This window comes from Fragaria vesca, linkage group LG2 (assembly GCF_000184155.1).
Source record: "Fragaria vesca subsp. vesca linkage group LG2, FraVesHawaii_1.0, whole genome shotgun sequence".
Classification (NCBI taxonomy): Eukaryota; Viridiplantae; Streptophyta; class Magnoliopsida; order Rosales; family Rosaceae; genus Fragaria; species Fragaria vesca.
Genome location: NC_020492.1, coordinates 644,291 through 658,204, shown reverse-complemented (window position 1 = coordinate 658,204; position 13,914 = coordinate 644,291). Strand labels below are relative to the sequence as shown.

The window sequence follows — 13,914 nt, the reverse complement described above, 5'->3', positions numbered from 1 at the left end:
TTGCAATAGTGCCTCAATAAAATTTCTATATCCAACTCAAATCTGCTGACCTGATCCGCAACGATTCTCCTGGTTCTAAATGCGTTAATCATTTCACCAAAGCAAGTTTGACTGATCAGCTGCCATGCTTCTGAGGGGATTTTGTCTCTGTGACTCTCTATTAATTTGCAGAATGTTACCAGAGTACACTTCTGTTGAGTGTGCGAAATCTTTTCCAGGTCCTCATCCTCGTCCTCCTCCTCATCCTTGTCATCCTTCTCTATTTCTTCCACTTCTAATGCTCTCATCTCTATAAAATACTGTTCCACTTCTTCTTCTTCTGTGTCATCTTCTTCTTCTTCTTGTCTCGCTCTTTTTTGTGGAACCTTCAATTTTTCCCGTTGTAGATTCTGCCTTTATAAACTACATATTACAAAGTTTACTACCCCTAGTAAATTTCAACTGGGGGTAGTCAACTTGCAATAGAACATCTCCAAGGCCAATATACACTCTGAAAGAGAAACAACTGATGTGCAAACCAAACTCTATTTTACTACCCCTAGTAACTTCTACTGGGGGTAGTAAACTTCTATTTCCAACACCATTATACACATGCAGACCTAGAAAACAATTCGCATTCAACAAAATCAAAGTTTTACTACCCCTAGTATTGAACACAGCCATTAAACACATCCAGACAGTGGAAAATAACTGACATGCAAACAGAAATTAAAGTTTACTACCCCAAGTAAAGTTTTACTAGGGGTAGTAAAGTTGCCACACCGTTTCTACATTGCCATAAAACACATTGAAGCAGAGAAATATGAACCCAGACAACATTATTGGGGGTACAAACACAGATTTATGCTAGGGTTTCTTTTTACCTGAAAAAGAAGAATTTAGCGCGATGTAGTGGTGGCGATGGAGTGAAACAGCGGCGGCGATGTACTGAAGCAGCGGCGATGGATTGAAGAAGCGAAGGCTGAGGTCTTGATGGAGTGAGGAGTGAGGCAGCGGCGTCAATGGATTGAAGAAGCGAAGCGGCGTCGATGGATTGAAGAAGCGAAGCGGCGTCGATGGATTGAAGAAGCGAAGCGGAGTGGGTTGAATTCGGAGGAATTGAATTCGGAGTGGGTTGGAAGCGGTTATTAAGGCTGGGGTATAACTGTATTTTTATTAGGAAACATTGGCTTGGGCTGTGTAATCTGTTTTTGATTGATTTGGGCTAGAAAAATGTACTATTTGTGCATTAGGGCTTTTTCCCTTAATTTAAAGTCAAATTGCAAGCAAATCCTTTTGTGCAATCTTCAAAATAAAAACAGAAAAGATACAATGCTGCACTAGAACACATCTGATTGTTCAATATGGGGTTACATATATGTTTAGTTGCGGGAGGCGTTGGTCCTAAGACATCTTATTTAAGTACCTTAAATGCTACACAAGAAAGAAATTATATATATGTAGCGACTCAATAACCTTTCTAATTCCATATATAATACTTCCTCTAATTATCCAAAAGTTTGCAAGTAATTTCGGCTCTAAATTGTATGACTATAACAACATTGCACAAGAAAGAAAGAAAGAAAAAAAACAAAACTAACATACCTCCTTATCATTTTGATATTTTGTAATACTCATTGGATTCTGTGAACACTGCACAAGAAACAGAATAACTTGAAAAATTAGTATTATGCAACATGCGTCATAATTAGTTGTTTGTGTTTTGTCAACATCATCCTTGAATGAAACTTTAGAGATTGATATGTTTGTTTAAATGTACACTTGTAAAGCGTGTTTTTTAAAAGAAAGGACATTCTAAATTAACTCCAAGTAGTCTAGAAACACATACATCCATTATGGCAGCTTAAACTCTTGGATTTTGAAATGCCATAGCAACATCAGGATTCGCCATTATCTTTGAAATAACTTGTTCGCCAATCTGATCTGTATAACATAAGATAAAATGAATTAAACAAAATAACTTGATCTATTATTCTATTCTATAGAATTCCAATCATATCTTAAATAAATCAAAAATACCCTTGAAATTCCCGAATTATAATAACTGCAAGGTCTCACACACACTAACCTAAGTTCAAAAGAAAAAAGAAAAAATAAATTAAAGAACCAATTTTCATGACTTTAAATCAGTTATACCATATCTTAAAATTCCCAGAGTGAGATGATAATATTGGAAGAGTCAAATGATAGCTCTTAATAATAGAACCTGAAGGACATTTGATATTTAATGTTCATGTGTTTGGATCATGGGATCCTTTTCTATGGGATAGGAAGGGCCGATGCATAAAATGTACTTCTAAGTAATTGCTCCATAGATCCTATATCTATCTATAAAGTTCGTGATAAAACCAATAGATTTGCAATAAAGACATATTTATACATTACACAGTAGACTGTTCTAATTTAAAATATATGCTCAAAAGTGAAAGTTGTTTTCATGTAGTGTCGCCAAGAATATTTGAAGACCACAACCTTCCATTCAACATTTCAACCTTCCAAATGAAACTAGATCATTAACCCACCCAATGAGGCTGTATTTATATTTCTTGGCTGGGTAATTGGGTTTGATGGGCTATTTTCCATTCATGCTGCTTCTTAGTTGTTGGCCAGCTTCATGACCAACACCAACATCAAAATGGGAAAACATGCATATATTGACAAATTTTAACAAATATCAAATATTGATGAAATCATTCAAATTAACAAATTTTAGAATTATGGTTTATACTGAAACAACCAAATCAACAATGCTCTAAGAGCACACCAAATGGAACTGAGCCAACTTGCAGATCTGCGCTTAATCAGTTAATAAATACTACCCAGAGTAAGATACCAGGTTTGGAAAGGATGATATTCGTGAGTGCTATTAATCCCGAATAAATTGAAAACCCGACACAAATTAACCTACTTCTTCAAACTTACCGAACTGCTCCTTGACCGCTAAGGTCAAAGTTTTTTAAAGAATCCATCATTCGATTGTCCCATTCACTGCTTCCAGTCATATTACGTCTGAGATGTCAAACACAAAAATTAAATTAATACCTTGCCGATAGAGCGCATTAGAAATAAAACCAAATGTTCATCGTCCTATACTTTAGACCCCATAAATTTTAAAGAATCAATTCTGCATTCTGCAGGCATGGCAGTGTTGGAGCCTTGAACAAAATTTATTGTGTTGGTATAAGGATTGTTGGCTATCCTTTTTATGATCAAAACACAAGACACAAACGATTTTATATATCCTGATGGTAAGAATATCACAAGTGAAGAATGAAGACTTGACAAGATCACATGTGTCCTAGGTAACTAATGCATATGCATCTGATGCTTTTCACTGAGAATTCTACATATCCTGATGGTAAGGATATCACAAGTGAAGAATGAAGACCTGTCAAGATCTCATGTGCATCAGGTAGTTTATGCATATGCATCTCATGTTTTTCATTGAGAATGGCAGCTTTGCTTGTCATCCTAGATCAGATGATACATTTTGGTGTATCTGTCCTAATCTATTGGGTCTATATGTAAGCATGTCTAAATGCTTTTGCTATTTGTGTATAATTAGTTTGAATTCCCCTGTTTGAATTCAAATTCCCTTTAGCAAAACATTTGCCGTTGCCTTGGTGCTTCAAGTCAGTCTAGGGTTGTGTAGTGTTTCCAACCCGTGACCACATGACTAGATGTTAGAGGCTCCAGCTAGGTTTGTGATACACAAACTAATATATTAGCTGGCTATTTGTTTTTATCTCATGTACATCAGGTAGTTCATGCATGTGCATCACATTCATTCAGGATGGCAGCTCTGCTTGCTATCCAGATTTGGTGGATACCCCTGTTGTATCTATCCTAATCTCTGAGTCTGACTTTGTGCAGATTTAAATGGTTTTGCTTCAGCTTTTCAGTATTTGAATTTCAAATCTCTTTTAGCAAAACATTTTTCATCGTGCTTGAGCTCTAAGTTAGTTTAGGGTTGTGTTGTTCTTCCAACCCATGAGCACATGACTAAAGCACTTTTAGGTCAGCTCCTTTTTGAGTCCAGCTGGGTTTTGTGATACACAAACCAAGTCAGCTGCTGAGTCATGTGATGCACTGCCCAAGCTAGCAGTTGGTCTATGTGTCCTCATATAGGAATAGGTTTTGTTGTGTCTCCTTCATTCACAAAACTTTTTTGTTTATTCCTTATTGGACCATTATCATATAAGAGAGTTGTGTTTATCTTTACTCTCTTGGAGCCTTTTGTTTGTCTTTTGACCCTCTCACTTTATGAGTTTCGACAAAGACTAAAGTCCAAAAGTTGCCTCCTATTTTGGTAAACGGCCATGCTCTCCTTTAGCTTGCACTTTGCCTATATATATGGAGCAAGTCTCTTCTTACTCCTTGGTTGTTCAAGATGTAGTTTTCTACATAGTTTTAGCTGGGTATAGGTTTTTCCTTGCATTGCTCATTTGCCTCTAAGTCTTCCCTTGGTGATTGTAAATCTTAGAGCAAGAGCAAGAGCAAATACTCTTTTCATAAACCCATTAGCATTCTGCAATCATGAGTGATGGTAGTGCAGCAACCCCAGAAGTATTCAAGATGGATCAGTTGATCGAGGAGAGCTAAGTTCTAGAGAGTCAGTTAAAGGCGTTAGCTAAGGTCTGAAGAATCCCTCTCATTAGGATAGCTGAGTTCTGAGTTGAGTATTCTGAGAAGTGTTCAAGAAGAATCAGTTAAAGGCGTTAGCTGAGTTCTGAGTTGAAACTTCTTTTTATACCTTCATATGTAAACACTTGAGAGACAAGAGAGGTAGGTCTAGACTAGTAGGTAGACTAGGCAGGATAGCAAGTCGTTGTTATATCCCTAGAACTATAATCTTGTGAGGAGTGAGGTGAGTCACTCAGAGACAGGAGAGATAGATCTAGACTAGTGGGTAGACTAGGCAGGATTGCAAATCGTCGTTGTATCCCTAGACTATAATCTTGTAAGAAGTGAGTTTTACATAGTGGAAAAGTTTGTCCCTCGAGAGTTAGGGACACGCAGTTTTTCTCCCTGGTGCAAGGTTTCTGCGAATAAAAAACGTACTGGTGTTATTTCTTTTACTTTCCAGTACTTGTTCTTTTATTTATTACTACGTCTCCATGTTATCAGGATAGCTAAATGTTTGCTATCCTTGTGAACAGAATTGGACGAAAAAGTAATAAAGGCCTATTCCACCCCCCCCCCTAAGACCTTCATATAGGCTATTCATATACAAGATTTAAAGATTTGATGAGATAGTAAAACAAGTTAAGGTACCAGTAAATCAATGTAAATCCACGTGAATTAACATATATGAAATAGATACAGAATGAATAAATGTGTGGCTCAATTATAAACATGATCAGATATACAACTGAACCGCTATATTGAAAACTTTGCAACAACAAGGGCAAGATCGCTAACTAAAGCAAGCTGCTTTATTTATTTGAGGCGCAGGAAGGATGTTGTATTGTCAACCATGGTCAAGGTTTCCTTACAGAAAGTGTGCCAAGGTGCTGACTAATATAAGATGCCATGCCATATGTGAGGTACAAAGCACAGAATGCATATTAGTACAACCCTCTACTATCCCCTCACAGTTTAAGGATCAAAGGATTAAAATTTCTCTAACTGAGTTCATTTCAAAACCATCTAGCTCCAGTATACCAGATATTCTTTTACTTGTTCCTATTGATGGGTAATTTTTCCCCACCTCAAAAACTTGGGATTTGGTTGAGAATTATAATTGAGGAAAACAGTCATAATTTGGGTCAAACTCATGAGATCAAAATATTGCAATTCGGATACCAAGTGGGAACAGGAATTGTGATACATAAACAAAAACAAGAGTCTTACAACATGTCTTCTAGCTGTTGGCGATATTGTGGATTTTGCAGCATCCCTATCAAAAACAGCATACAATTAGTTCAAAGAATCAAATGCTATGGAGTTAAAGATATAACAGTAAACAACCCACCACCATCTCCCTGGCTCCACACTTGCCCAACAAGTGATTACAACAAAAGACGGTTTTGAAGTAGAAAGTAACGAATGGGGACTATATTCTTAGATAAAGCTGTGTAAATAGACTTACATTTGAACGTAGTGAGATTCCTCATCTCCTCAGGTAAATAGCAACAAAGATATGAATACAATTAACCTCTTTCCAATGGATGTGTGAATCTTTCTATACACATATATAAACCACAACATATTGCACACTATGTAGATGTTACACAAAATTATATACAAGACCAAGTTGCTGCAAGTTACATATATTAGGAAATTTTATGCAACTGCTAAGATTAGTTTTACTGTCTAATCATCAACTACTTTCCAAAACATAGTTCAAACTTTGTGTCTGTCGTAAATCATAACAATGATGTAGCTAATTTTTCATCTTGAACCGTAATAACAGTTTTAAGCAAAATCATTCATTTCAATAAGATAGCATAACAATGACGGGAGATACTTTGTTTTAGAACAATAAAGGGAGGTGTATTACGGATAAACCATCTTCTGTACAGTCGGATCTTCCAACATTTTCTCCAATCCTTCCACTGACAAAACAGAATTTGCTTTTCCTATCCAGTAAGAAATGAAACCACAATTAAACTGCCTGATAGAGACTTTAGAGATACAAATTTGATAAAAATAGACAAAGGTATTTATGAACAACAGCATTTTAACCATAGCACATTTGACAAGTTGAAAGCAACAGACTGATCCATCAGGTGACTAGCCACTCAAATGATACTGAATAATATTACCAAGTTATCCAATCAGGAATCTTTGTATCTATTTACCTGTAGTTTGAGACCCCATCGAAGCATCTTTCTCTTGCTTAAAAGCAGCTCCAGTTTGAGAACCCTTTATGGCATTTGCCAACTATTAAATCAGAAGATTATTTAAAAAAATTGCAACATCATGTTGAGAAATATCACGACGAGATACTTACTTCCACATTACTGTTGATTTCCTTGGACGAACCTGGTTCACTATCATTTAAGCTACTTGCAAAAGGACTCTTAGCTCAGTTTCTTCTGGATTAACATCTACGAAAGCTGTAAGCAGAAGAAGCAATTCTGTCAGAAATTTATTTAAAGTGACTATTTCAATTCCAGATAAGGTATTTAGAACAATTGATTGCAATATATGGCCATCACTTGTAATGGAAATATCCATCCCACTATTCTGCAGTATAAGATTAAGACATTGGAAAAAATCTGCATGTTCCACTATAAAGAAGTGATATCATAAGCCATCACGCTGTCATGCAGGATGCAGCCAAGGCAAATACACCCACATCCACATGTATGCACAAACACAAATGAACGCCAGCAGGAAAATAAGCTTAGCAAGGCTTGAAACTCCAGAAGGCACATAAAACTGATATATCAATGCAAAGCCCACTATATCATTTTCAAAAAAAATATTTGAATCAAACATCACATCACAGATCACAGGTACTCAGATAGCTCAGGAGTTCTCCTTTTAAAATTGAATGAGATCCATGTATGGGTTACAAGATGACTGATCATGATAAATGATGTGCAGTTAAAACATAAAAAAATACAAAATTTTCTTTAAATTTATGATAATGACAGCAGATTGTGAGAGGCCATCAAACAGAGATACCTCTCTATCTGGAGAACTGAATCACATTGTTTCGTTCAATTTGAAAACTATTTCCTGACGTATTTGCATGAGAAAAGAAATAGGAAAAAGAAAGTGAATAAAAAATTTAAGGGAACTTCACTAGAAGATGTTTCTTGGAATAGACTAAAGGTAATGCAAATCTCTAACTCATCTGTAACCCAAAATCGTTAAAGCCAGTTTGAAGAGAAAGTAACAAGTCAATCGATGTTCTCCATTTTCTTGCATCATATCGGTCATCCTGGTTTTCCCAAAACCCAAAAGGCTGGTAATATACTTCTTCAAGAGGATTTGCATGTAGAACAGAACAAAGCTTCAAAGTTCTACAATAAGAATAAACTATTTTATGGCAGTTTGGAAAACTTAATATTAAAATTACCATCTTACAATAAGATTCAATCAACTAATGATAACACCAATATAGTTGCAATGATATACGATGGACTAACAGCCCAAGATAAAGTTAATTCTTTACAATAGTTTACATTCAAATAAGAAATGAAACACACATTATAGGGAATAAGAACTGTTTATCAGACTAAAAACCTTTTATGGCAGAGACAATGATATATAGTTATAATAGAACAACTTTGGATTAAGAAATGAGCTCTACAAAATTGTTCATGCAACATAAAATAGAGACTGGTTGGAATAATTCATACCAAATCTGTTTTCTTTCATTGGTTGTTCTTCACTTTTGACATCAGTAGCAGGTGTCGAAGGAGTGGCTGATGAGGCTGGTGAATCTACTTCGGTTGCAGATACATCTGTGAAAGATGGTTGAGAGGGTGCTGAAAAAGGAGAGGCAGAAGGCGATGCTGGAGCTGATGGAAATGGAAAGGGGGAACCCGGAGAAAATGCAGCATTGCTAAACTGGTCATTTTGTGTATTCATCTGGCCCATCACACTCTTGAAAGCTTGTTGCACTACATATTTCTGAAAATTGAATTATTGAAAATTACATAACTCTTTGAGGGTTTAAGAATGAAAAGGAATATTTGAAGAACTAACCTGCCATGCCTATCTAAAAACCATTTAAAGGGCCCTAAGTAGAATTTAACGTCAATAAAAGTTCCTCACCTAGTAAATGTTTTCCCAATTAACGAGGGACATTCTAACTCTAACACGCAAGTGACATAATTCAATTGGGAGAAAAATGTCCCGAGTAAAACGAAGTCTTTACTAGACACCGATGCACAAATCAAAGAATGGGCAGAAACACGCACCTGTATCTTTCCAGCCGCCTGTTATTACAAATCAACTTGTTAAAAATACAGAACAGATGAGTTGGTCTAATGAATAAATAAGTTTTCCAAACAGAAAAAATGCAAATAATCAGTGTCCTCACCCATGAAAATACCGCAGAAAACGCAACACCAACACCAATCCAAAATAGAGATGATCCTCTAAACAAACGAACAAACAAATGAAAGGATTATTAGATTATGACTATTTGGGCATACGGGAAACAAAACAGAAACCTATTATAAAATACATAAATAGTCATAAGAAGAAATTATTACATAGTGGACGGTGGGGGAGGTGCTGAGAATTGTGGGTTTGATACCAACATAAGATGTTTCTTGACTGTTTGTGGAAGAAATGCTTGCAAACCGTTCCGCTTGTAACTTTGATGCAACTGTATTAAATACAAACAACAAAAGCACCACGTCAACAAATAGTGATCTTGTTATTAACTACGTTAAGCTAAAGAGATGGGATATCGCAAAATCAAATTCAATGTGCTTACCGGGAACGGGAAACAATTAGTAAGTTAAAGAACACTGCCAACATCCAACCCAAGAAGCTGACCCGTGACCAGAGCCGGTGAAAACTCCTTGCAGTGTTTGATTATTTTTCAGCTATGTGTAAATATTTGTTGAAAGACATTACCGTAATCTTGCAAACAAAACCAAAACGAATAGCAGGGGAATTCGGGAAGAGAGGATTAGCGAAATAGAGGAAGAGAGAAAGAAAAAAAAAAGGAAAACAGGAACAAGGATGCAGTGGCATGATCTCCCAACATCAAAAGAAACCGCTGGAATTCTGAAGAACTGCTAGGACGCACGATCTCAACATTGGCGGTAACTGCCACAACAACGTCGGAGTACAAATAGATACATCAATAACCATCCCTCTTCCAATCTACAGTTTGTAACAAAATAGAAAATAGAGCAACAAACAAGAGCAGAGAAAAGGAGGAGCAATCGGCAGAGGTAAGAACTAATAATTGACATAGGGAAATTTCATTTGGGTCTTTTCTTTCTTTGTTTGAAAATTTCAAGTTGCTTGTGATCGTAGGGTGATGGATTTAAATCGGGTCCTTTTCGTTGTCTTGAGAAGATGATTAATTTCTTCATGTCCAGGTAATAAGCTTTCCCTTTCATTCTACCGTCTGTGTCTAATTGTGAGTGAAATCTAATCTTAACTTCTTTGTGTAATTGTGTTACAATAAAGCAGCCTTCACATCAAGGATTAAACCCAGGACGATTTAGTTGTTGCTCCTTGCCAAATTGTCCAGTTATTTGTGTGGGTTCTGAAAGGTATTATTTCATAAAAGTGATTTGAATCACACATTCTACGAATCACACATCAGGAAGAATAATATTCAACTCCCAAGTGTAATGCTTATTTAGAAAGTGTTTTGTGCTTTCTCTTTAAATTTCTGTGCAATTGTAATGAAAAACACAAAAATACTTTTCTATGTAATAAAAGATGGTTCTATCACTTCTGTCTATTGAATTGAGTGGTCTTTTCTGGGTTGATTGATATTATTTACTGTCAGTCATTAACCTTATCTGTGTTAATCGACAGGTGTTTCCCAACAGTTGCCCCGTTCGTTGTTCAGGAAATATTTTGTTGCAATGGACAAATCATTTAAGAAGGTATGCTCTCTCAATTTTTTGTTGGGTTCCAATGTTTGTATGAATCTATTATCGAGTTTGTGATATATTTTGTTGGGGTTACCCTCTGCTGTAAATGGTGAGTTGCTAATTCAGTAGCTGAATGACTTTGTGTCTCCCACCAGTTTAGCAGGTTAGTTTCCTGCAATGTTTTACTTTGACTGGCTTTCTCACTTCTTCAGAGCACATCACTACTGTTTACCAAGTTGATGGTGACTGATTTTTGAGAATTCACGTGTTAATTTGATCCGACAAAAAAAATGTGTTAATTGAAGAGGTTCTTGCTTTCTGCTGGTACTGATACAACCCAGAAAACATGTACATGCTTTTTTATTAGACGTGTTTGTCACTTTGGTGAAGATTTTTGCATATTACCATTTCATATTCACACATGGATCACTATAATATGTGTGGCTGCAGACAAAGGTCTGGAAACCACTTATACATGAGCATGTTTCAATGTTGCTTTTGATTATTATCTTACATTGGTCTTGCAAAACGTCAATGAAAATTTTCACTTCTGCTCTACATTATGCTATCCTCTGATGTTCAACCGTGCTATTCCTCGTGTAATAGTGGGGTACTGGGTTATATTTCAGAATAAAATCTTATGATTATGGAGTATGGACAATGAGATCACACAATCTGTCTTATCATAACTTCATCTTATGATTACGAACAATCAGATCACACAATCGTTCTGGTAAAATAAAAATGGAAAACAAAATACACATGCAAGCCAAAACGTATTTAGCTGTTTTTTCTTCTTTTTTTTCTTTTTGGAATGAGCCAAAACGTATTTACCTGATATTAAAGCATACATGCCATGTTGTCACTGCTTTTCGTATTATTGTAATGGTTTCGTTCACATTTCTGTGCTTTCTTTGTGTTGATCCAGTTCACATTCTCTTTGCTGAGATTTTTGGTGCGGAGTTTGTTCTTTGTTCATGTGCTCTTTTCCATTTCTAATCTCACCTTGAATTCTATGAGTGGACCTTTTATCCTCTATCTTAAACAAGTCTTGGTAACCTTTTTTTTTGTCAGAGTACCAGGTTTATTGTGGTATGCCATGACTGAAAAAGAAGCGAGATAAAGATAGGTGAAGGATAAAGTGACTGTTGGAGTCTAGAGATAGATCTGTCGAAGAGCTATAATTGTTTGAGCTTTCAAGCTTTTAAAAGGCTTCTCTGTAACATGTCTATAGATTACTTTTCTTGCAATGTATTGAATCAGTTAAGAGGAGATATCAATCAAGGATCCAACTACATGATCATAATTTTCACTTCCAGTTCTGTTTTTTTTTTTTTATAACATTGCAGGTATCATGAAGAGATGCTTATTAATTAATTGTGGGTCTCTATTTTGTGTAAACCAATTTTGTGTAAAGGTTTATGCTTTTTAGTAATCCGATTTCTAAAGACAAATATAGAACCCTATAACATTTGCATGTGCAACACAGAAGTCATTTGCACTCTTACAAAAAAGCGAAACAGGGAAAACTATATGGTAAATACTTGTGTGCCTTAAGGTATGGATACCTTAACCACATGGTTGTTTATGATTGGTCCAACTAGATTAATGATGACCTGTTACCTGTTTGACTGGTCATCCAATTTAAATCTCAAACTAACTCTCACTCTCTCACTAACGGGGTTAGTCTCTCTCTCTCTCTCTCTCTCTCTCTCTCTCTCTCTCTAACTCAAACAATTTGAACACATTTGTCTCGTCGATCTCTCTCTCTTGTCTCATCGATATGTCAATTTCTTACTAAAATTGATCTCGTTGCAAAAAACTAATTCCTCTTGTATGCTCTCTTGAGATTAAACTCATTGAAGGCAAAAGTTGCAAAATTTACATTTAACATAAGACACAACTACATTTTTCATAAAAAATGGCTACCATTAACATAAGAGAAATCAAAGAAAAGTAGACTTTCTAGAAATCAAAATTGTTCTTGAGATTGAATCAATAATTATAAGTGAAAGTTGCAAAGTTTACATTTAACATAAGACACAACCACTATTTTCATGAGAAATGTCTACCATTTAGATAACCAAAATCACAAAAAAGTAGACTTTTTGGAAATCAAAATTGTTCTTGAGATTGAATCAATAATGGAAGGTGAAAGTTGCAAAGTCTACATTTAACATAACACAACTACTATTTTCATGAGAAATATCTACCATTTAGATGAAAAAAATCACATAAATGTAGACTTTCTGGAAATAAAAATGGTTCTTAAGATTAAATCAATTATTGAAGGTGAAAGTTGCAAAGTCTACATTTAACATAAGACACAACTACTCTTTTCTAAGAGAAATGTCTACCATTTAGATGAGCAAAATACATAAAAAGTAGATTTTCTGGAAATCAAAATTGTTCTTGAGATTGAATCAATAATGGAAGGTGAAAGTTGCAAAGTCTACATTTAACATAAGACACAAATACTATTTTCATGGGAAATATCCACCATTTAGATGTGAAAAATCATATAAATGTAGATTTTATGGAAATAAAAATGGTTCTTAAGATTGAATCAATTATTGAAGGTGAAAGTTGCAAAGTCTACATTTAACATAAGACACAACTACTCTTTTCAAGAGAAATGTCTACCATTTAGATGAGCAAAATCATAAAAAAAGTGACTTTCTGGAGATTAAAATTGTTCTTGAGATTGAATCAATAATGAAAGGTGAAAGTTGCAAAGTCTACATTTAACATAAGACACAACTACTATTTTCATGAGAAATATCCACCATTTAAATGAGAAAAATCACATAAATGTAGACTTTTTGGAAATAAAAAAGGTTCTTAAGATTGAACCAACGAAATGTAAAATTTGCAAGTCTACATTTAACATAAGACACAGTTATTATTTTCATAAGAAATGTCTACCTTTTAGATGAGCAAAATCACAAAAAAGTAGACTTTCTGTAAATCAAAATGGTTCTTAATATTGAACCTATTAAAGGCAAAAGTTGCAAAGTCTACATTTAACATAAAACATAACTACTATTTTCATGAGAAATGTCCACCATTTGGATGAGCAAAATCACAAAAATGTAGATTTTCTGGAAATCAAAATTGTTCTTGAGATTGAATCAATAATTGAAGATGAAAGTTACAAAGTCTACATTTAACATAAGACACAATTACTTTTTTTCATTGAGAAATGTCTACCATTGGATGAACAAAATACACAAAAAAGTAGACTTTTTGGAAATTCGTTCTTGAGATTGTTCTTCAAAGTTGGATCAAGTACTCTAAGATGTAAAGTCTACTATTAACATGAATTAAGTACTAATAATAACATGAGCTAACTGACATGCAAAAGTAGACTTTCTGAAAGTTACTATTT

General features: G+C 35.0%; 2 non-coding genes across 2 annotated transcripts; one reads left to right on the top strand and one right to left on the bottom strand.

Annotated features, from left to right (window-relative positions):
- Window positions 1–6,289: 6,289 nt before the first annotated feature.
- LOC101311231 lies at window positions 6,290–8,396 on the bottom strand. The gene is made up of 4 exons (XR_183873.1): window positions 8,316–8,396; window positions 6,956–7,061; window positions 6,804–6,867; window positions 6,290–6,581 (listed from the first exon to the last, which is right to left on the bottom strand). It is a non-coding gene; the product is annotated as an uncharacterized LOC101311231 (transcript).
- Window positions 8,397–9,413: 1,017 nt separating this feature from the next.
- Window positions 9,414–10,511, top strand: LOC101311053. Its single transcript, XR_183872.1, has 4 exons — window positions 9,414–9,869; window positions 9,955–10,019; window positions 10,114–10,196; window positions 10,468–10,511. It is a non-coding gene; the product is annotated as an uncharacterized LOC101311053 (transcript).
- The last annotated feature ends 3,403 nt before the right edge of the window (window positions 10,512–13,914 follow it).